The following is a 22,116-nucleotide window of genomic DNA, read 5'->3' on the forward strand; positions in this document are numbered from 1 at the left end:
ACATCGACCATGCAAACGTTTGAAATCTGGTTTTAACACTGTTAAGGTTTTTCTGTATTTACTTTTTATTTTTTTGTAGTATTATAAAATTATTATATAGTCACGTACTACGTATTTGCGAGTGTAAATCTCGAAGTTTATGCTACGATGTTAGAAGTAAGATTCTCGAAGTTTTCCATCACTCATCTCTCATTTTCAGTGAAATATTCGTGTCTTCAGTGTAAATTATTATTATTAATAATAATAATAGTAATAATGTAGTACACGATCGATAAATATTTTTCGTGAAAATAACGTCACCACGGCCGGTTGCGTCTCGATAAAACGTGTGCAAAAATGGTCGCAATAATCTCTCGGACGCCGAGCAAAATATGTGATTGATTACGCGCAAAACCCGACGAAAAGAATTAACCGTAATCCATAGCGTTTGCCACGGGTTGGTAGGAAAGTGGTGATGGTGGGAAGCGGGTTGGTGGTGAAACCTTCTTTGGGGTGCAATTCATTGTGTCCTGGGATGCTGTTACCCGAATATTACTGCCGCCGTCGTGACTCAATAACGCTGATGAAATTGTGTCGAAAACTTTGTTGAAAATTACCTACACTTTTATACCAGACAAAGCCACTGTAAATCCGTGGTAAGAGAGTTTGTATACCGAGGTTGTCGTTAACACGTAGTAATATTAAAATAATAATATATCATTCTAACTAAAATCTTGATTTTTTTCTCATTGTATAATAATAATTATAATACGTTTAATGCTTTGACTGATTACAATTAGTTGTATTTTAGTTTTGTACTGTTGTCACCATAAGTCGTTAAAAGAAAAGGTATTTAACAAATAAATAATTCTAACCAATGTGTGTTATAGGTAATTATCTGCCATACAAATTTAAAACAACATATTTTCAATAACTTATAAAACAATATAATACACTAATGCACTAATGCACTTGTATATCATTTTTTTAAATGATTTAATATCGGTTAAAAAATATATTATGTGATGATCAGAAATAATTAAAATATTGAGTCAGAGCCTAAAATAATTGTTTTCGTATAATATATTTATTTTTTTTTTGTAATAATACAAGTGTACCGAGATTGCCTATTCAATACGCCGTAAGTAGTTGAAATGTATTTAACAAAACATAACCTCTACATATTATTAAGCAGTAATAAAAAATTATCCAAATCGTACAAAGACTAAAAAAAAAATAAGGGCGAAAGTTGCTTCGAATATGTGCACCAAGTATCTAGGTACTTAAATTGGCGCAGGTCATGAAATTAATCGTTTTATCATGTTATATTGGATTTATAGTAATTTATTATTGATTCAATAATACATATTATTTAAAAATTAGGTTACACAAGGATTTGTTGGACATTATTTACGAAATAAAAATTATATGCGCTTATAGGTACTTTAATATGGCTTCGAAATAAATCAGCGCAGCTATAAGATGATTAAAATATCATTATGTCCGTTGATATTGTAACGCAGCTGTGTTATATCGTTTGAAATGTGTAAGGTTCGAAACAATAAAGGCAAAATATTCTGTGCAAAGTCAATATAGATTTTTCGACGATTCCTTCAGGAAATTATCATCGCGTGAATCATACTCGCTCGGAACCAAATAGTATTGTAATACCGTACCAGAACGTTTACTACAACTGCGACGATGACGATTATTACTGATACGAAAATCAATTTTGTATCCGAAATTCACTGAAAAAGTTATAAGTCACGGTCTGAGAGTATCGTGTGTTGTGTATTGTCCACTATATAAGCTCTAAATCTTATTCGCGTCCGGTTTCATCCTGCAATATTCTGGAAATGCTTTACGTAAAATATAATAATAATAATATATATAGCTCTTGTCGAATTCGACTGTATTTGTGTACATATATATATATATATTATATAATATTGGACCGCGGGTGTTCTATTGGCAGACACTAAGTCATTCTAAAAAAAATTCAACATATAATGATATTAAATTTAATATAAATAATAATATAGTATATTAAATATTATATTCGCTTTCGATCTGCTCATTTTGTAATTATGATAAGCGACTGTATTATGCAAATAAAAATTTTCATTTCATCTCGATGCCTAAAATAATATATCCTTATAATTGTTTTTTTTTTTTTTTTTTTTTTTTTTATTAGGAAAGAGCCCTCGGCAGCATAGGCCATTGGGCTTACAAATATAAATAGCTTAAATTAAATATTTACAGTAAGAAACGTACAAGAGAGAACTTAATTCTAGATTTTGGATTGAAGGTTTGCTGTTGTGATGAATTGGATGATGTCTGTTATGGCCTTGGGATGATTTTGAAGTATGTATTTCGGAGAGTGATTCGGAAAGGTTGAGGCTTGATCGGATGTTGTGGTATGTGCGGCATTCGGTGAGTAAGTGTTTAATGGTAATTTGGACGCCGCATGATGCGCATGTTGGAGGATCTTCTTTAGCCATTAAAAAACTGTGCGACATTTGAGAGTGGCCGATTCTCAGTCTCGTTATGATGACTTCGAATTTTCTGGGTGTTTCGATGGGAAATGTCCAATTGTCTGTGTTGTGTTTTATTTGATTAAGTTTGGTGGAGTAAGATAACCATTGCTGGTGCCATCTTAGATGACATTTGTTAGTTATCAGTGCTTGTATGTCCCTGTATGCGATGATATTGATGGGAGACGATAGTGTAGAGGTTATTGCAGTTTTAGCGGCAAGGTCGGCGCGCTCGTTTTCAATGATGTTGGAGTGACCGGGGATCCAGCAAAGTTTGATTTTGAAGTTATTGTTTTTCTGTAGAGTATATATTTTGTTTTGAATATGAAGACCGATGTCTGTTGGGTTATTGATATTGTTAATATTGTTGATGGCGCTGAGGGAGTCAGTGAATATGATGGTGTCTTGGAGCTGGTGAACGGTTATTAAATTGAGGGCTTTGATTATTGCGAATGATTCAGCTGTGAAGCTTATAATTGTTTATTAGAGTTTATAATCGATAATATTATATTTTATTGTGTGCAATATTTATATTTTTCGGAAAACGATTTCTCGTGGCGCTATTTATGACCGAATGCCGAATGATCGTTGCTATATTCGCAATATGGGGTTGGGGTTATTCATATTATTCATTGGTATCTTACCTTTCCAACACCCCTCGCATTTCATAATAATAATAATTTTATATGCATGACGCACTATTTTTTTTTTGGTTTATATAATAATATCTAAAATGTGTGTCTGAGGTGATTTTTATCGCCAAATCTTCTCGGTAGATTAGACGCGTACGAATAAATGGCCTACGATGCGTGTAACCTTCGTTCAACCATATAAATAAAATATTATTATAATAGAATATTATATTATACAATTTATATTTAAATTTCACACTGAGGTCTGACGCGCATCGAATATGTCATTCGGAGCGATAATAATAAAAATAATATCGTCGTCGTACAGAATATAATATACTGCCACATGGGAATTCACTTTTATATACTGGGCGGTTCACCAAGTTTTATCGTATAATTATGCAATTATTTTAATATCGAATTTTTGAGTTTATTTAAGGACCGTATTATCTTAAAATGCATTGTTTTTTAATGCTATTTAGGGAGTTCTTTAATAGAAACTGTGGTGGTACAAACTTCGTTTTTTAACTGAGAAAATTAATATAGTTTTCTTTAAATTTACAAGCAAGTTTTTATTTTTTGATGCACGTTCGGTGAAAATTAACCTATAATTTCTGAGTTATTAAACTTTATAATAAAATTATGGTTTTTCGCGATTTTAGTGTTTTAACAGTCAATTCGACTTAAAATAAGTGTAAGCGGAGGGCCTAAATTACGATTATTTTAAACAAAACACTTGTTAAGTGTACTATAATTTTTTTTTTTTTTTATTGATCGTCTACAACTTCGGCAACAAAGGCCATTAGTTATTGTACTATAATTTATGTGTATGTGTATATGAATTTGTTTTATGACAAAATTAATATATTTTACATTTATTACAACACATTACAATAATATCAACAAAATTGGAATCAAGTTAAAGGAAAGAAAAAAAGTTTTATACATATATATATATATATATATTATTTTTAAAATTAAATGTGCATTGAATCGAAACAAGTAAAAACTATTTGATTAATATTAAAAATAAATAGATTTTTAATTAAGAAGCTAGTGGTTGGTAAAAACGATATTATAATATAGTTATAAAATAAATAAAGAACATAGTAGGTATATAAAAGGTAGATAGCACTTTGGTGAGAATGTTTGGCTTGCTTTCCCGTATTTGTCTGTACACTGGCTCTATACATTAAAAAAAATAAAATATTATATTTAACACGGTACCTATTATTTGTCGAGCGACTTAATACGGTAGTTTTTGATACCTTCATATTATTATTATTATAGGAAACGGCGTGTCACATAATTTTCGATGCACATAATGAATGTAATATATTATGACACGTCTCGTATACCGTGGTAACTATATACCGGTAATTAATAAAACAACATATAATATCATCGGCGTCACTATACTGGCGTGAGTAAATTAATCTCTCAACATGCGTCTCGTGTAGTAGTCGTGTGTGTATGATGATGAGGGGAACGCGTGCCGTCGTCGCAATCGATCAAACCAAGGAAATGCGATAGAAGGCTGATTTAGATGATGCGATTTTTATGAAATTGTTTTCATTATTTCCATGGATTTTTTTTTTCGTTTTCGAGATCACTTCCTATCGAAATAGACGTGATTTTAATAATAATAATATTATTATTATTATTTTCGTATACGTATATAAAATACTCTTGAGAAACACATTATATTTTGACGTTTTGACTTAATGTATTCTTTTAATATCATATATTTTAGTTAATATGTAATATGAAGATTGGACAGATTGGTCATAGCTCATAGGTATACCTCATACTTATAAACGCAACATTGTGTAATTCATACCTTCCACGATAGGTAGCGTTTCATGAAGTACCCATGCACAGGGCATATGTGCAGTAGCGACACATCCATATGTACACTATTTTACGATTAATGTTATCATTATACTTTCATTAATTTATATTGACACTGAACTCTCTAAATTTATCTCGATCGTACCACTTTCTACCTCGCTAAACCAGGATGTTCAGTCTATCAGTATGTAAGTTCTATGGGATAGGTATGTTAGAAGTAATCACGATAATCTTAGTTGTGTAAACATTCAAAATAGTTGTAAATTATTTTGGTGATTTTCGATTATATACTCTGAAATAAAAAACAAAAACATCTAAAAAATAACAATATTCTCCATTCAAATTATGCTTATACATTTTCTAAGACTACCAATTATTATTATTAACTATCCATTGATTAATTTATATTTATATGAAAAAGTGGAAATTATATTTCCTCTATTAAAATATAATATTTGTATAGTTATTCGTAATTCAAAAAAAAAAGTTCACACGTACCAAAAATATTATAAATTAAATTCAACTAATAATTATTGACCTAGGAAGTAGTTTGGTAATTGAAATCAATAATTAATAATTATTTAAAAATGAATCAACTATGTAAGGTAACAGTTGATAGATAAACAAATACCTTAACAATAATATTAATTACACACACTACTGATTATTATTTTCTAATGTAGAATAAATGTTAAATCACTATTTATTTATATAAAATTTGAAATAGTTTTAAACTATCACAGTTGTAGTGCTGGCATTTGATATTTCACTTTAAATATTATTGTGACGGCGAAATTAATTGTTCAACACTCTTGGCGCTTTTGTTTGTATACTTTTCGCTACATAAATAAGACCCAACATGTCTTTTGGACTCAGACGAAGTTCACTTCGATGGTGTGTGCAGTTTCTTTTGAAGTGCCTCGCCGAGTCCTCTCGACGTCCATTACCGAAAAAGTGTCCATTTCCCCTGGTCAAATACCCACACCCCGCGACCATTATTAATGTCATAATCTTTTGTCCTCTGATGCCATTTTCGCATCATGTTTGGCATCGGCAGACCGCTACGACACTACCCCATTGTTTAGAGCACCACATCGGGTGCTTTTTCCCTTTAACGACCTTCGGCGGCACTAATGGGTCGGAAAAAAAGGCCCACGAGGCTATATCCAGTTTCTCGGAGCCAACAACATCGTCGGAACATTATACTAAAAGCACGGGCTCTCCCAATCGGTTTAGATTACACACAGACTTTTGGGATCCGGTAGCGATATAGGAGAAGGCGCACTGGTGATTTTTCTAAAGAAACAAAACAAAGACCAATATATATATAGAGAGAGAGAATGAGATAGTGAAAATGAACGTCCCTAATAATAGTCCACTCGTTTGTTTAAATATATATATATAGATATAGAGAAACTCAGGCACGCATATGCACCGGATGTTAAAGTTGCCTAGATATTGCGTGAAAAACACAGAAACGAGCTTCTGCGGGACTATAACATCTAAGAGATCAATAATTATTTTCTAGTTGTTTCGAGTAGAACGACGTGAAAAATATTACGCGCACAGATTGTGGATTGCAGGGAAAACTTTGGCGAAAAATATTAAATTAACCTCATGCAGTAAAGCGAAATTGCTGAAAACTGTGCATTCAAAACCTATAAATTTTTATTGTAATCAGAGTTTATAAATTGAAAATAATGTAAATAGCGGAATATTATAATATTATATAGCAAAGATAGGTAAAGAAATTGAATAAAGACATGTGAAAAGGAGACTTACCAGCGAGCAAGTTTTACTTTTATACTTTCTAATTTAATCTACAGCGGAAAAATAATTGTCATTATATTATTATATAACATGTTGTAATATAAATTGTATCTCTAAATTGTACTGTGCTTTGAAATTAACATATATTATTTATTATCTATGCTCGAAGCCATAACATTTATTTTCCGTCAATACCACACGCAAAGGTACACACTTAATCAATTTAAAACGTACTTGGTATCTAAATTGAAATGTCAGTATATGAAAAATACTTAACGGGCTCAGTTTAAAAATAATATTGTTATTTTAATTATTAACAATATTGCTGAAAAGACGTTTATTTGAAAAAATTCAATTATATACATGCAAAATGTGCACTTGTATAAATGCATATTTTAGTATATTATTCGTATAAGTGTACTTGAGTAATATTTATTTTCAAGAAATTACCATAAAAAATGATGTTGATTTTTTTCTAAAAATTAAATCATCATTTAACTTCTAAAAATAAACCATGCTAAGCATAGGTACAATTAATAAATTGTATAATAATTACTTTTTTTTTTTATTGATTTTTGAACATATGAATTATTTTTTGTTATTTCGTATAACGAAAATATTTTCAATTTTTTCTTTTTCTATTGAATATAGTTTCCGATCTTTATATTTATATATACTGTACAAAAGCTATAACCACTCAACTCAAAAATGTCACACAATGTGTTTTACAGTTCCCTGATTGTACGGTACACTTAAACTCCAAACCACTTTAACACTATGAAGACTCTTCTTCATTTTTTCTTTTATGTGCATAATAGGGAAGAGATATAAAATGGGGAAATTTTTTTCTATTTTATTAAATTTCATAAATAATAAACTATCAAATAGAAAAAATATTATTAATAACTATATAATTATTGTTATTATCTTTAGGCCGTATGCCATAAATAAATTGTTTATTTTAAATTGTATATCGAAATCACGTTTTGGTATTGAAAACCAATTATTACTTGTTCTTTTACTACTTAAATAATATTATGTGTCACGTAAGTGTCAGTTTTATATGGAGCCATTTAACCGATCGTAACAATCAAATATATTATCATAACCAAGATTATTTATGTCATAGTAATCAAAAATCTACTTCACCGTAGTTGATTGTAGGTACTTGAAATCTTCGGGGCGTGACAGTAGCGAAAAAAATTAAACGTTAGTTCAATATAAGAACTAATCAAGAAACGTTCGAGTGTTAAATCTGAGAATATAATATAAATATGAGAATAGTTATATATAATACGTGTATGTTAAGTTTCCGGACCAATTACCAGTAACAGTGCCGATGAAGTTTCGCAATTTGTCGAGCTCCAAATGCGAATAAACAAATAGTTCCCGACAGGAACCTTTGGCGAGAAAGTTTCATAATTCACGAAGGCTTCATTAAAAGTCGGTAGTTAAAACTGTTGTTGGCGTCAAGAAAATGTCTTTGCGGTCAAAACCCGGAATTAGATTAACTTCTCGCGCAACCACGCCGTCGCTGTAACACCGATCACGGAATATAATATGTGTAATATGTATATATGGGTTTCGCTGCGTGTAACAGACCTTTTTAGCAAGTCTCTCTCTCTACCACTCACGTCACCATATCGTTACTCCGCAGTTCGGTTGGCTTTAATTTCCGCACGGTTTTACTGCGTTCAAATTTCGTTATTTTAAACATCATCCAACTTTTACATACACACTGACTTGACGCAACACCGCCTGTGTCTACCAGTTGTGTGTACAACGCAACTGCGCCAATTCTCTCGGGTATCGCGCAAGTGTTCGCCGCCGACTATAGAACGAGCACGCCAAAAATAATTTAACTACGGGCTACGAGACAATGAGTGGAGCTATATTCGACGCCCGTACAGATGAATCGATACGAAACACTTTTAGAAAACACGGCAGTATATTACACTCGAAGGATGTAAATAATTTTAGGAGAAAAATATTAAATTAAATTAAGTGTAATCAAAAGTTTAAAGGAGGAAGAAAAATACCGAACGAAACGAAAGTTACAATTTTTTACCATAAAGTAAAAGGCATGAGAAAGCAAAGCGTCTTCTTAAAAATATATAATCCCGTTAATTTATTTTTTTCCTATCCGCAGTTTAAGAGGTTTTTTTATGTGTATAAAAACGTAAACGATGAAATAACTAATCAACCACCATCCTAAGCTACGAAGGTTCTAATTTCTATTATTTCGAATTCGTTTCGATATGGATAAACCCTGTTAGGCTGATGAGATATATATTTTTTTTTGATTTATTTATAGGATTATTGTTTATTTAAGTAGCGAGACAGAAGAAATGTTGAGGTAAATTAATAATAGGGAACTCGCTACTCAAAGATATAGATATCGCGTATTTCATATAATACGCGTTTCATTGTTTCGCTATGTTATTATTAAATCAGAGTTATTATGCGGTGCCTGTGTTTCATGCTTTGATTTAAAATCGGTACTTTGAAAGTGTATTGAAAACACCGCCAACGATTGTTAAATAATTGTTCGTGTGGGCGAGGTACGCGATTTTATAAGGTTATTAAAACCGAATTGTTATCTTAGAGCTTATATACGCGTGTACGTCCAATGTCCATGGACGGACTAAAAATAATAAACTCACTGTGCCAACATCGCTTGACCCTCAAACGAAGCAATCACCGAAGGGTTGGCGGCTATGCCCACGGCTGAAGTTTGATTTTTGGCGTCACGTTGTCTCTCTCTCTTTCGGATCATATAGGTCTCGTCAGAAACTCGTAAAAAATCAGGAAAATATCTTTAATATGATCGACACAAAGGTTACAGTTCTCGCAGAAATACGACCGAAAAATCCAAAACAAACTTATCGCATTCGTATACGTATATATAGTTGATTGGTTTTTTTTTCTCTTCTGTTTCTGTACAAGCTAGCTCGTGCCAAAAACTTGAGAGATAGAAAATTACATGCACACTGATGATCAATTTATCGAATAAGAGGCCCTTAAAAAAGGATTTGTTTTCCATAAGTGATAGTGTTATATTATATTATTGTGAACTTATATACTCGTGCAAGAATATTTTTCATACATAATATTTATGTTATAATTATTTTGAAAAATCAATTACGAATATAACTATATATACTCATAAAGTTTCATTTAAATATGATTCTTTTTTTTTATTATTTTGATAATGCCTCGTAAAAGTCTGTTTTATGTTTAGATAAATTTGGTATTAGGTATGTTTTTATACCTTTTATCGAAATTCAAAGTAATTCTACATAAAAATTACTATTTTTACGAGGCAACAGTAACAGTAACGGGTAATAATATCAATAGGAAATACACTATACACACCCCGAGCCAAGTCTATATTAATATGAATTAGTGATCGATAAGTATAGATACCAACATAATATCATTATAATAATATGTGGTATAAATATATACATAGTATGTGGTGCGTATATGTTAATTCCTTTGGAAACTTATCAATACTAACACACACTACATCCTACTGCATCGGTAGGATGTATTATAAAATTATATCAGTGCGGTGAATTTGGAAAATTCGTTTCGAACTCCCTTGTGTAACTAAAACATAAGACCGCGAGTCTTCTGTTTCGATGTTTACACTGAATGTAAAACTATCAAACTATATACAGCCATCATAGACGATCGTTCAATTAAAACCATACACTGCTGTTCAATTGAAATACCGCTCTACAGTATACGTATACAATGGTATGCAATGTATATGCAAATTTTAAGTGCAGATTGGATTTTAGTTTCAATCGCGAACACTTTTGTTAGACGCAATTTGCAGGATTCGAGGAGTACACTTCGTTTTGGCGGCATTCCAACGAATTAAAAACCAATATTCTTGCTGCGGTACAAGGCACAGCACGACGTAAATAAACTGTGTAGAACTTAGGAAAACTGCTTTTGCTATGCGGTAATATATGCTTGATCAGTAGAATGAGTTAAGTACTAAAACATTGTAATATAGTATAAGCATGATATTCAGATAATTGAACACAAAAATAAAAGTACTAAAATGTTGTATATAAGTTAAAAGTATAATAACTACTCACAATATTTTTTCACTTCTTAGTTAAAATAATATATTTATATCTGTCTTAAATTTTAAAATATTGCGTATTTTCGACGTGAAAACTGTTCGAGTTATTATAGTAATAGGATAAATAATTGATTTCATATTATACATATTATATAGTAGTTTTGACGTCCCCTGGGGTGATTTTTTTGAAATACTTAAGATATATGTAGAAATGTTATAAAAGTTAAATTAAAAACAATTAAAACAATTCTTTGGCCTGTAATGGTTAAAAACATCAATAGCAAAGGTTATTAGTTTTTTATTTAATACATAGTGAGTGATTTCTAGAACTAAAATTATGCAGTTAATATGGTGTTAATTATGTGTGATTTCCACTAATACATTAATAATATGGTTATCGTTAGCAGAAGGTTTAAATTGTATTGTATATGTAGGTTTTTGTTATGAAAGCTAACATATTTGCGATGTGTGGTCCTAATATTTCATTCATGTTATTGGTTGGAATGTTGAATTTTCTGAGTTCGTTTGAATATTAATGGCTCTCTGTTATTATGTGTTTTACTGTCTGGGTAACCCCACAGGCTGTGCATTGAGGGGGCTCCTCTTTGGCCATCATATTATATTATTGTGAGGTGTATAACTTGAAAAGTCATTGCTTCTGTGGAAAGCACATTCCAAATTATTATGAAATATTATTGTAACTACAGTAACTGTAAATATTATTTAAAATTTCCAATTATTCCAGTATGATGCATACTATGCGTATAATTCATTAACATAATGGTAACATATTCCGATTGCAAATAATTAAATTCGATACTTAACGAAACAATTAAATTATTGACGGTTTTATTTCTCTCTCTCTAAAAAAAAAAGCAACCAGCTTATACGATCCCCTTTTCGTTTCCATTAGGTTTTTTAAACTAAAACACATAATCGCGCGCAAGGTCTTCTGTCGTTTTTTTTTCCACAAAGGTAACTGTCGCTATATCCGTATGCAGTGTGTCATGCAGGATCGGCTTTATTCCAGTTAAAATCACCATCCGACGTTTGTAAAGTTGACATGTTCAGTTGTGATGCGCGAACCACAGTAACAGTATTTCGGGTTCAAGATTCAATTAAATAATATTATACTCGTTTGCTGTTCCGTATTCCTGTTTAGCTTCGTGCTTTAGCCTAATTCTTTTTTAATGACGCCATTTTTCAGTCTCTACTGTAGAATAAAACATTATTTTTAAACGAAGACGATTATCTCGGTATAAACCGAGTATAACCGAAACTCAAACGACGGTACTAGGCAATTATTATTGAAATTCCAGACGTTTGTAAAAACAAAATGTCGTTCATATGTATGTATTATCATAAGTATCGACCTGCTATGTTGATATGTTCTTGGGTATACTGCAGTGGAAAAATATATAGTAGCGTGCATTTTTTTGGGGATTTAATTGATTTTTTTTTGTATTGCTGATCTGCATTCCTATGGAATAATAATCAAAAGCGTTACGAAAATTGCCCTCGCAAAATTAATGTTAGAAATAAAAAGTTGTACGTTGCCCAAAAATATATCCATGTTAAAAATAATTAAACTACTTAATAATCAAAATAGTAGACTTCACAATATAGGTGTTTATTTCAAACTAACCCATGAAATATATTAGTATTTTTATCATTTTTAAACCTAATTGATTTATTAATACGATACTAATATGATTTAACAATTGAAAATAATTTATTACAGGTCAGTAAAATCGGGCCCAACGTACTAACCAATTTGACAAACCAGCTAATAAGGTAAGAATTATTTTTATTTTTTCATTTAAAATTTAAAATTTAAAATAAATATTTTTATCTATTAGATTGTTATAATATTATGATATCATGTTGTAAAACTTTATCAAATTAAAAATAGTAATATTATATGGGTAGGTGTGTAGAGTTCAAAGCATAAAATATTCCCCTCAAACGTTTGAAAAAAGTTTAATAAATATCAGTTCATCGCCATGTCCAAAAAAGTCAGTAAACTAACTCTCATCCACCCTAAAGAGACTTTCCTTGTCAAAATTCCTGTTACCCGAAAATAATACGCAACTAGGAAACATTTCTACAATAGCTGTCGGACCTAATATAAATGGTAATTTTAAACCCGCCATGTTTGGTGTGTATCATACACTTAATAAAATATCTTGAATAACATGATAGACTTATAATAATATATGGTAAAAGCATAATATTATTTTTATTTTTTTTATAATTTTATATAAATATTTGTGCGTGTATATTATAAAATCAGCATATATGGATTTAAAGTTTTGAATTCTTCGTAAAAATAACTGCCTACTCTTGTCCGTCTTGCTTCACCCGTGTCTACTTTGCCTTGGTCTCTATAGATCAACATTAATAAAATACGTCTCATCCTGACAACGGGCTTTATAAGGGATAATATTATTAAGGTTATTGCTTTATTCAGAAAATCTCTAGAGACTACTCAGCGCTGTGCTGGTAATGTAATTTATATACTGGATCTCGTCGGGTTTACATATTGTCCGTTGGGATATTTAAGTTTTACGCGTCGTTTCGAGTGTGTATTATTATAATACATTATAATTTTATCAAATCGTGAATAATTAACTATCTTAAGTGATGTAAAAAAAAAAAAAAAATGCTCAAATGTATACATTTTCGTTCGATTACAATTTGTGGAGTAATTTTGTTTTCACATTATTTTCCGATATGTTATATCGATCATTGTCCGCCGCTGTTTCTTTTTATTCGTCGAGTTCGTTAACCTGCAAAAACGTAATTGAGTTTCGCACATTTTCTCATCGCACCGATTGGTACGTATACGCTTTTCGTTTCGACAACGTACTTGCAGCGTTCGGGCACGCCGATCACGACGACATTGAGTTTAATTGATAATCGAAAAGTTTTGCAGAAAAAATAAGAAAAAAAACGAAATCCGTCGAACAGCCGACAGTCGTGGTATACTCGTAAATTTGACGCAAAAGTTTTCGAGGTCCACCTCGAGAGGTAAGATTAACCGGCGCGTTTCGGACCCCTGGTGGTGCGCATATATATATATGTTATTATGTAGTACCTAGGTATAAATCGCGTGGGGTTATTGTGGTTATCGGATTTCATTAGGGTTCGTTTACCCCTTTAATAATATATACAATCTCACCGCAACTGTTGTAATCCCGTCACGTCTTTATTTTTCCATCTCAATTTTCACGCGCACGGGACACGGTGATGGCGTATTTTTTACACGTTTCCATTTTGCGATGACATGGTGACGTCCGAAAAAAAAACCGAAAATGGATTACACCAACGGAATTATTCCAAACGGTTTACGCGCTTCCTAAGTATGGGTAGAGCTGTCTGCTATACCCTCGGTCCCGACTTGGTTTTTTTTCCTTTTTCGTGTGGTTTGATTATGAATTTTTTTCACAAAATCATATTTTAAATAAAAATGCGTATGAAATAATAACACTATAATAATAATAATAATGTCACGACCCCGGTAGATATATGATATAAAATATAATATTATACGACGACGTGGAGATAAAAAATAGAAAAAGAGACGCACATTTATTTTATACCGTATCAGCTTGTCGGGTGTGTTGGTGACACTTCAATTTTTAGTTTCTACGTTTTAAATTAGACGACGGAGTTTGCGTAGAATTTTCGCCCGGGAAAAAGTTAACGCGAGTGTGCAGTGTTCAATCGGAAAACGAAAGGACGAGACGTCAGGACACGCGCCGACCAACGAATAATATAATATGTCGTCTATGCGACTATGCGTGTTACACGGTATTGTGTGTGTGGGCGACATTTTTTTAAACTGGTCATAGTCGGGTTAGATATAGTTTTGTGCGCGTGATGCCCGACGCATACGTGCAAACATATCAGGAACAGTGTTGAAACGTGTAATATTATGTTTTGTATGGGCACCGACGGCATTTTCAACATTGCATGATCTTACATTATTCGATTATAATGTACCATTGTTAAAAAAAAAAAAAAAAATACGTAATGTAAATATTAATACAATATGATATCTGCGTTGTTTAGTAATTACTTTAAATAATTAATAAAATAATAAATATCTGAAATATTATTATATTTTGTTATTCATATAAAATCTCCACATTGAATTCTCGAAAGCGTTGAAAAAAAAAGATGCTATTAGTGTGAAGTAAGTCAGTGGACCTGGTTCAATATTATTAATCATTATTTTTTGTCTGTATTGAATTCCTATTGAAATAATTGTATTGTATTTTACTATTACGTTTATCGCATTAAACTTAATTTTTGTTTAAATAAAATGTACTTCGAGCACTTGATAGTTTTGTATTAGTTCGAAAAACCTATTTATGTAATATAACTATGCGAAGGAACCCATTTACAGTCAATTTTAAAATGTACGCCATTTGGCTGTTTATGGGGAGCTGACAAGTACAATGTTCATTTCACATAATCGCTCGAAACATATAATCATTTTGTCTGGCGAGCAATAATGATAGTAACTAATGGTCTCGCACGCCACAACTTTACAATGAAAATATCCATCTATATAATATAAATGGAGGCAGCTAAATACAGTAAACATTAATTTCAACAGTTCAATATATTCTGTTGAAAGTGCTCAAGTCGTGGGAAAGTTCCGAAATTAAAATTTGTTTTTGAGTAAAAGGATTTCATGTTTTCACGAAAACATTTGTGAAATTTACTTCATGGTGATTACTTAAAAATGGTCTTGCCGAGTTTAGTTTCTGAAATTGTACTGTCTTAACAACGTGGTTATTTGTAAATTGTGGAATGTATATATAGGTGATGATTACTTAAATTATGTAGCTATTGTGATTTGATCGAATGTGTGCTATATCGATATTATTAAATGTAATATTCGTAGATTTTATAGTTTGTAATAACGATTATATCATGTAGATATTAGATGCATATGATGCTAGACATAATATATAGCTTATGACCACCAGAAATCAATTATTTAATGGTTATATTTTATTTTTTGTGCTATACTCCAATACTAAGACTTTACTGAGTAGTTAAAGTCTTTACTCTTTAAAAAAATACTTTAATCAAGCAGACAATTTTTTTTTTAATTATCAAGCTCATTTTACATTTAAATATTATACTACCATATAATAAAGGTATGATTATAGTTGGCATGGTTCATATTGGATTTTACAATGATTATAATTTTATTTTTAATTAAAAATAATCGATTCATACCATGCACACAGCATATAGTACTCGTATATAGATATTACAATCTCGGATGTGTATAATCGCAAAAAATATGTTAGACGTGCACTCGCATTGTATTATTATTATTATGTTGGCATTGTCACACAACCACCTAGTATCCGTATTAGATCATAGTATAATAATCATTATTATATTGACTCCAAGGTAGATAGTACCTACGAACAATAGGACTGTGTTTCACGAGTAGTAAAGTACAGGGCACTATAATATAACTCTGTGTGTGTGTAGGAATCATGAGAGACATTAGCACCAGTGAAGCGTTAGTTTCGCTTGTGATCTGTGTCCTTTGTACGTCAAAAGGACGACGGAATTTTATTCAACCCTGCACTCTGGCTATTCATGCTCGAAACACGTGAATGCACAAGTAATATTAGGAGTTTTGACTTATTCAATACAACGACAACAAGCACAAACATGTCATATAAATATAATAATCAGAGCACCCTGTGTGCTCGCGCCAGTAAATGTTTTACTTTTCAAGTTCATATTAATAGAAATCCAATTTTTCAAAACCTTTGCAGACCTAATTTGGTGGATAACCATGTGATATAATGCATAATATGATATAATATTATTATTGCTAATATCATTAAAGAGTAATTAAAGTCAAATCATAATTATAATCAATTAGGTATAGAGTAGTGACAAAATTGAAAATTTAAAAATGCCCGATAAAAAAACAATAAATAATAAGTACTAAACTTCACGGCAGCAGCAACGATATTTATTTTATTTATTTTTTTACTTTAGACTAAAGGCTTCAACAGTATAGTCATTAGTCAAAATTTACATTTACATTGACATTGACGTTAATTGATGTTAATTATTTGCTTAACTATAAATATAGTGTCAGTGGTATTATAATGCATTATTATTACACAGGCATACATTTTTCAGCAGCTTTTAAAGCATTTAAGCTATATATATATGCACTGTAGTGTTGTGAAGGTTATTAATATTTTATTGTAAGCTTCGAACAATTTTGGGTAAATTACAACATAATATAATCGAACAATTGTATACTATATAGCACAATCATATTTTATCAGTCAGGAAATCGTGCGTTCAGATATTACTTATGAGTTATGACTGATATTAGAAATTAATCCGCTACAGATAATATATCTACAAACTCAGAGTTTAACCGTTTATTATGAATGGCGTCTATACAAAAATTACAAAAATATAATCATTTAATTAGAAGTACGCATCAAAAACTTACAAGACTGTATAAGCGCAAAGAAAATTCTCGTTCGATGAATTTTATTTTTAATTTATCTTGTTTTTACAATTTGGGCTGTAAAGTTTTATTTTGAAATTAAATTTTGTTGATTTTATGGATTCGAAGTCAATATAATATCTATGATAGGTTTTCTTTATTGTCATTTTATCGACTTTGATAACGTTTAGTAAGCAGTATATATACAACGACAAATACACTAAACATTTTACAACTGTTCCTCGTCCGATCCTTTTTTCAATATGACGATCTGTTTTTATGATCGTCTCGCCGGAACGAGAGCTGCAGTACGTGTGTGTACGTACGCGTAGTGGCTGCAGCTATAGAATTAATACATACTGATTTTAAACAGTTTATATACACTACGTCGTCTCGACATTAAACGCAAAATATACGTTCGATCCGTGAAATAGGAGGAGGTTCTGTTTTGATGTTTCTTTTATGTAAAATCTATTGGCGAACGGGTTTCGCTCGTGTTATTGTTGATTATGTATGTACCACCTATATACCCATCACAGCTATTGAAATTATATAAGTGTGTATGATATTTTAATAGTATATGTGATACTGACTTTTAATGCACTTCTCTGTCATTGCCGGCTTTAGATCACTGCCATAATATTATAATGTCACTGTATTCGAATGACGTGATCGTCGCGTCACCCTATTCGTTTTATTGTCGCACAAACGTGCCGTCTATTCTAACGAATATTGGCATAATATTATAATATAAGGCTAATAAATTATGTTTACGTTAATGTGGTTTATAACCTGCAAACATTGTAGCGTTGCGCGCGAACGTATATTTGGGTAGTATATATAATACTAATATGATAGCTGGTTATTTTAATCCAAAATAATATAATTTCCGTCTGTTGCAGAATGCCAATATTATATCATAATATACACGTTATGTACATTATCGTGAACATATGCGTCATGATAATAATAATAATAATATGCATGTTCCATAAATAATATTATCTGTACATTATTGCATAAGTTAGAAACAAAGGAAAACATAATTATATTAAAAATGTCGACCAAAACCGAATGAACATAATATAATATATTGTATAGACGATAAACTAACAGATAGACATAAAATGCGCGACCAGCGTTAATTCAAATAATATATAGTCCTTTATTACGGGGTCGCATCACAATATAGAACAGTTGTTTCTTTTTACGCGTGTTTTTATTTTATTTTATTTTTTCGTTTAACCTATCGCGAGATTTAGTTAGAACGTGATTTTTTTTCAGCACATAGATACACGTTTGAACACTTTGAACATCGTCATAAATAATTAATGTAATTTTACTTAGGAGAAAAATAGTTGAGCAATGTATGAAATCGATCACTTCAATATGTCGGTACCTACATCTGTTAAACTTATTTATCGATCCGAAAAAATATATTTTCTTAAATTTTTTTTAATTTAAACAAAACTTTATGTCTATCAATTAGAAGTAGTCATCATACAGTTTTTTAAACGATTATTTGTGTCCGTTTCAAACGAAATAAATGATTTTACGACTTCTCTGCCAATTAGTCAATTAGGGATGAGTAATTTTGTTTTCTGTGGCGTTAAAGAGGGTGCAAGGTCATTGATGTGTTTTTATTCGATAGAATGAGTTTTACAATGAATTATCTTTGTACGTTATACTTTTATTTTAAAGTTTATTCGGAAGCCGTCGGTTGGCTTAGAGTAAATGCTGTTCGTAACCTGTGTATGAATGTGTTTTCTCTGCTATATTTTATCATAATACGCTCTAAAAACATTTCAAGATTTTATTGGAAACAATAAGTACTTGAGTTTTTGTCTCAGTATCACGTGGTGTTGGGCGAAATTATATCTTTTTCCCAACCTTCGTTCTTCTACTCGAATTTTAGCACAAAGCAACACATTTAAATTCACTAATACCGTTCATAATGTTATTGCGGTTGGTGCCATTATGACGTGTATGAGTGTTTTAACTCTTTCGTTGGAAAGTGTGGTTATGTCCCATTAGATGTACATACGGAAAACAATTCGGCCGATTGATCAAATTCCTAGATACGCGAAACCGAAACGTATGTGCACGGTGGAAATGATGGATTTTTCATTAAAAAAAAAGAAAAAGAAAAAATCGTGTATCTATAAATAAACCATATTTTACAGTACAATAATTTATCGAGGTCTCTCAGATCGGAATTTTAATTCCTGTCCGGAAACTTGGCAAAAGCAATAAATCACATTTTAACGACAAAAGTATATATATGTTATATACACCACGTGTGCGTATAACGGCCTGTGGTATGGGTGGCGATGGCGTTGGAGAGGTGCGGTCCTAACCGGTGCGCATAAAAGAACTGGTCAGATTATGTGTTACAATATTACACGATGTGGATAATATGACCGGTGTGCGTATTAGCGTTTGCCGCAGTGTAGTCAGGTATATGTGCACGATAAGCCAAAAACCCGGACCCAAACTCTATATGCACTACCCTCCCCGCTGGCTCTCGAGGTCCGAATGAGGTGAGGGGCACTGCAAACGTCGATATAGATCGTCGTCGTCGTCGTTCCTCGTCGCACGGATCATTACGCGCAGATAACCTGTTGGCGGAATTTTTCGGTTATCAAAAAATGTTACCAACCCAATTATGATACCTCATACCTATTTATATATATATACAGGATGTCTCGTGAGGATTTACTCAATGCGATATCTCTTGAGATAGTAAATATATTATAAATTTGTTTTTTATTTTTATTAGACTCACATAGACAAGAGCTACGTGTATCTTATTTTTTAATTTAACTAAATTTTTTGGTAAAAAAGTTTAAAAAAATATTTTTAATATTTTAATTTTTGAAAATAATAAAGCCCTATTTTATAGTTTATTTTGCTGAAAATTTTGACCTTTCAACATTTTATTTTCCTTAATTTCACGATTTTTAATATTTTTCTTAGTTAATAGATAAAATGGCAAAAACTGAAATTTTATCCGGATTGAGAGTTCCCCTCTACGGCTAATGGGTACATCCTCACTGGACACCCTGTATAGCACGTTGATATTGCAGTTGGCTACAAAAATAATTTTAATTATATTATACTGCAGGGTGATATTATTGATTTATCGTAAACCTGCTGCAGACAATATTATACCTACGAAGTTATAAATTTTTCATTGTTTTTTTTTTTTTTTTTAATTCCAATATTAATAATATTATAACTACCTACTTGACAATCTGTGGGTTTTATTCATACTATTATAATAATATATAATTATATTATATAGGTAATATCTACCATTTTCCGCATTTCGTTAAGTTTTTTTTTTTTTCATTGAATTTTTAATTGTTGTCTTTTACAACCATCGTGTTGTCTGAAATCTAATAGTTATACGCGTCACTGGTCATGATCAACATTACTGTTATAAGTACCACTCAGGTATCTAATTTTAGCGATATTGGTTCATTTTGTTTGTCAGTAAACATGGATTTTACCATTGCCTACGTTTTCAGTTAGTATTTTTCAGATAAATGTTTTTTTTTTTTTTTAAAACAGTCGCTTTCATGTACAGGTTTTTGGTGTTTTATTTATCTACAAGTGTACTTCTATTGAATATAATATGTGGGCTAAACCAAATTAATTCTGTGTAAATACGTTTTGTCAAAAAAAACACGCGGAGTGAATGGTTTAAAAGCAACCACAGATGAATTTTTTATTTACCCCCCCCTCCCCCCCCAAAAAAGATAACTTTAATAGTTAAAGTAATAATATTTATAAAAGTCGTTGATCCATTGTATTATATGCTCGTTGTGAGATCGACGATCCCAATGAAGTTATAGCTATGGTTTTTTCTTGTCCTGGTCCGAATGCTTCTTCGAGTGAGATGGTGTTTACGATGTTTGATTTCGTTCGGGCATTCGGATGAGTGAGACATTCTTGGAATTAATTGTTTCGGCAGTGAGTTCACAGTTGCACGTTTCGCACCTGGTTTCGGGCTCCTTACACATTAGTTGAAAATGTGTAAGTCTATTATGTCCAATACATATTCTGTTGACCGTGACGGTCTCTTCGTGCCCTATATAGTAGTTTTATTCACTGAGCTAAGAACAGAACAAACTTGAATCCGTTTCACTAACGTAACGTGCCAAAAAGTTGCAGGACGTCTGTAAGACCGAGACGACAACACGATATGATTAAATACGATAATATGCGGTTGTGCGTCGTTATCTTGAAAATATGATCTCTCGTTCGGCGGAAAAAAAACGCTACCTGTCACACTATCGGATATTTGGACGGAAGCGGTAATAATCGCACCGCATATTACAGGATTTTATACAGCGTGCTGCACAATAAAAATATACATTACGATACCGCGGTAATAACGTATTTATGGCTAGACACTCGCGACGACGGTGGTTGGTAGGTATAATATACAATATACATTATATATATATATGTATATATATACATACGTATGTACACGAGACGGATACTTAAGGTCATATTTTTTTTTACGGCACATCATCCGAAACGTGATAACGTTTGCAATGCAAACACCATGAGCCCCGACAGTTATGGCGGTGGTGTTGGCGTGTTGTTCGTCGTAATCGGGTTGTTTTAGCATGCAAGAATCGTTCGCGTTTCCCCTCACAGCGGGGTTAAAGGGGGGAGGGGAGGTGCGAGGGTGCAACCGATGGGATGCGGTGATAGTCACGTCGCCAC

General features: G+C 31.7%; 1 long non-coding RNA gene across 1 annotated transcript in view; it reads left to right on the forward strand.

Annotated features, from left to right (window-relative positions):
* The window catches only part of LOC149056667 (uncharacterized), a 99,345-nt gene that overhangs the window by 44,224 nt on the left and 33,005 nt on the right, over positions 1–22,116 (forward strand). The window contains exon 4 of the long non-coding RNA XR_016191167.1: positions 12,607–12,659. This is a non-coding gene — a long non-coding RNA (uncharacterized LOC149056667). The remainder of the gene's footprint in view (positions 1–12,606; positions 12,660–22,116) is intronic.

This window comes from Diuraphis noxia, unplaced genomic scaffold, assembly GCF_037042655.1.
Source record: "Diuraphis noxia isolate RWA-SAM2 unplaced genomic scaffold, SU_Dnox_SAM2 contig0003, whole genome shotgun sequence".
NCBI classification, from domain to species: domain Eukaryota; kingdom Metazoa; phylum Arthropoda; class Insecta; order Hemiptera; family Aphididae; genus Diuraphis; species Diuraphis noxia.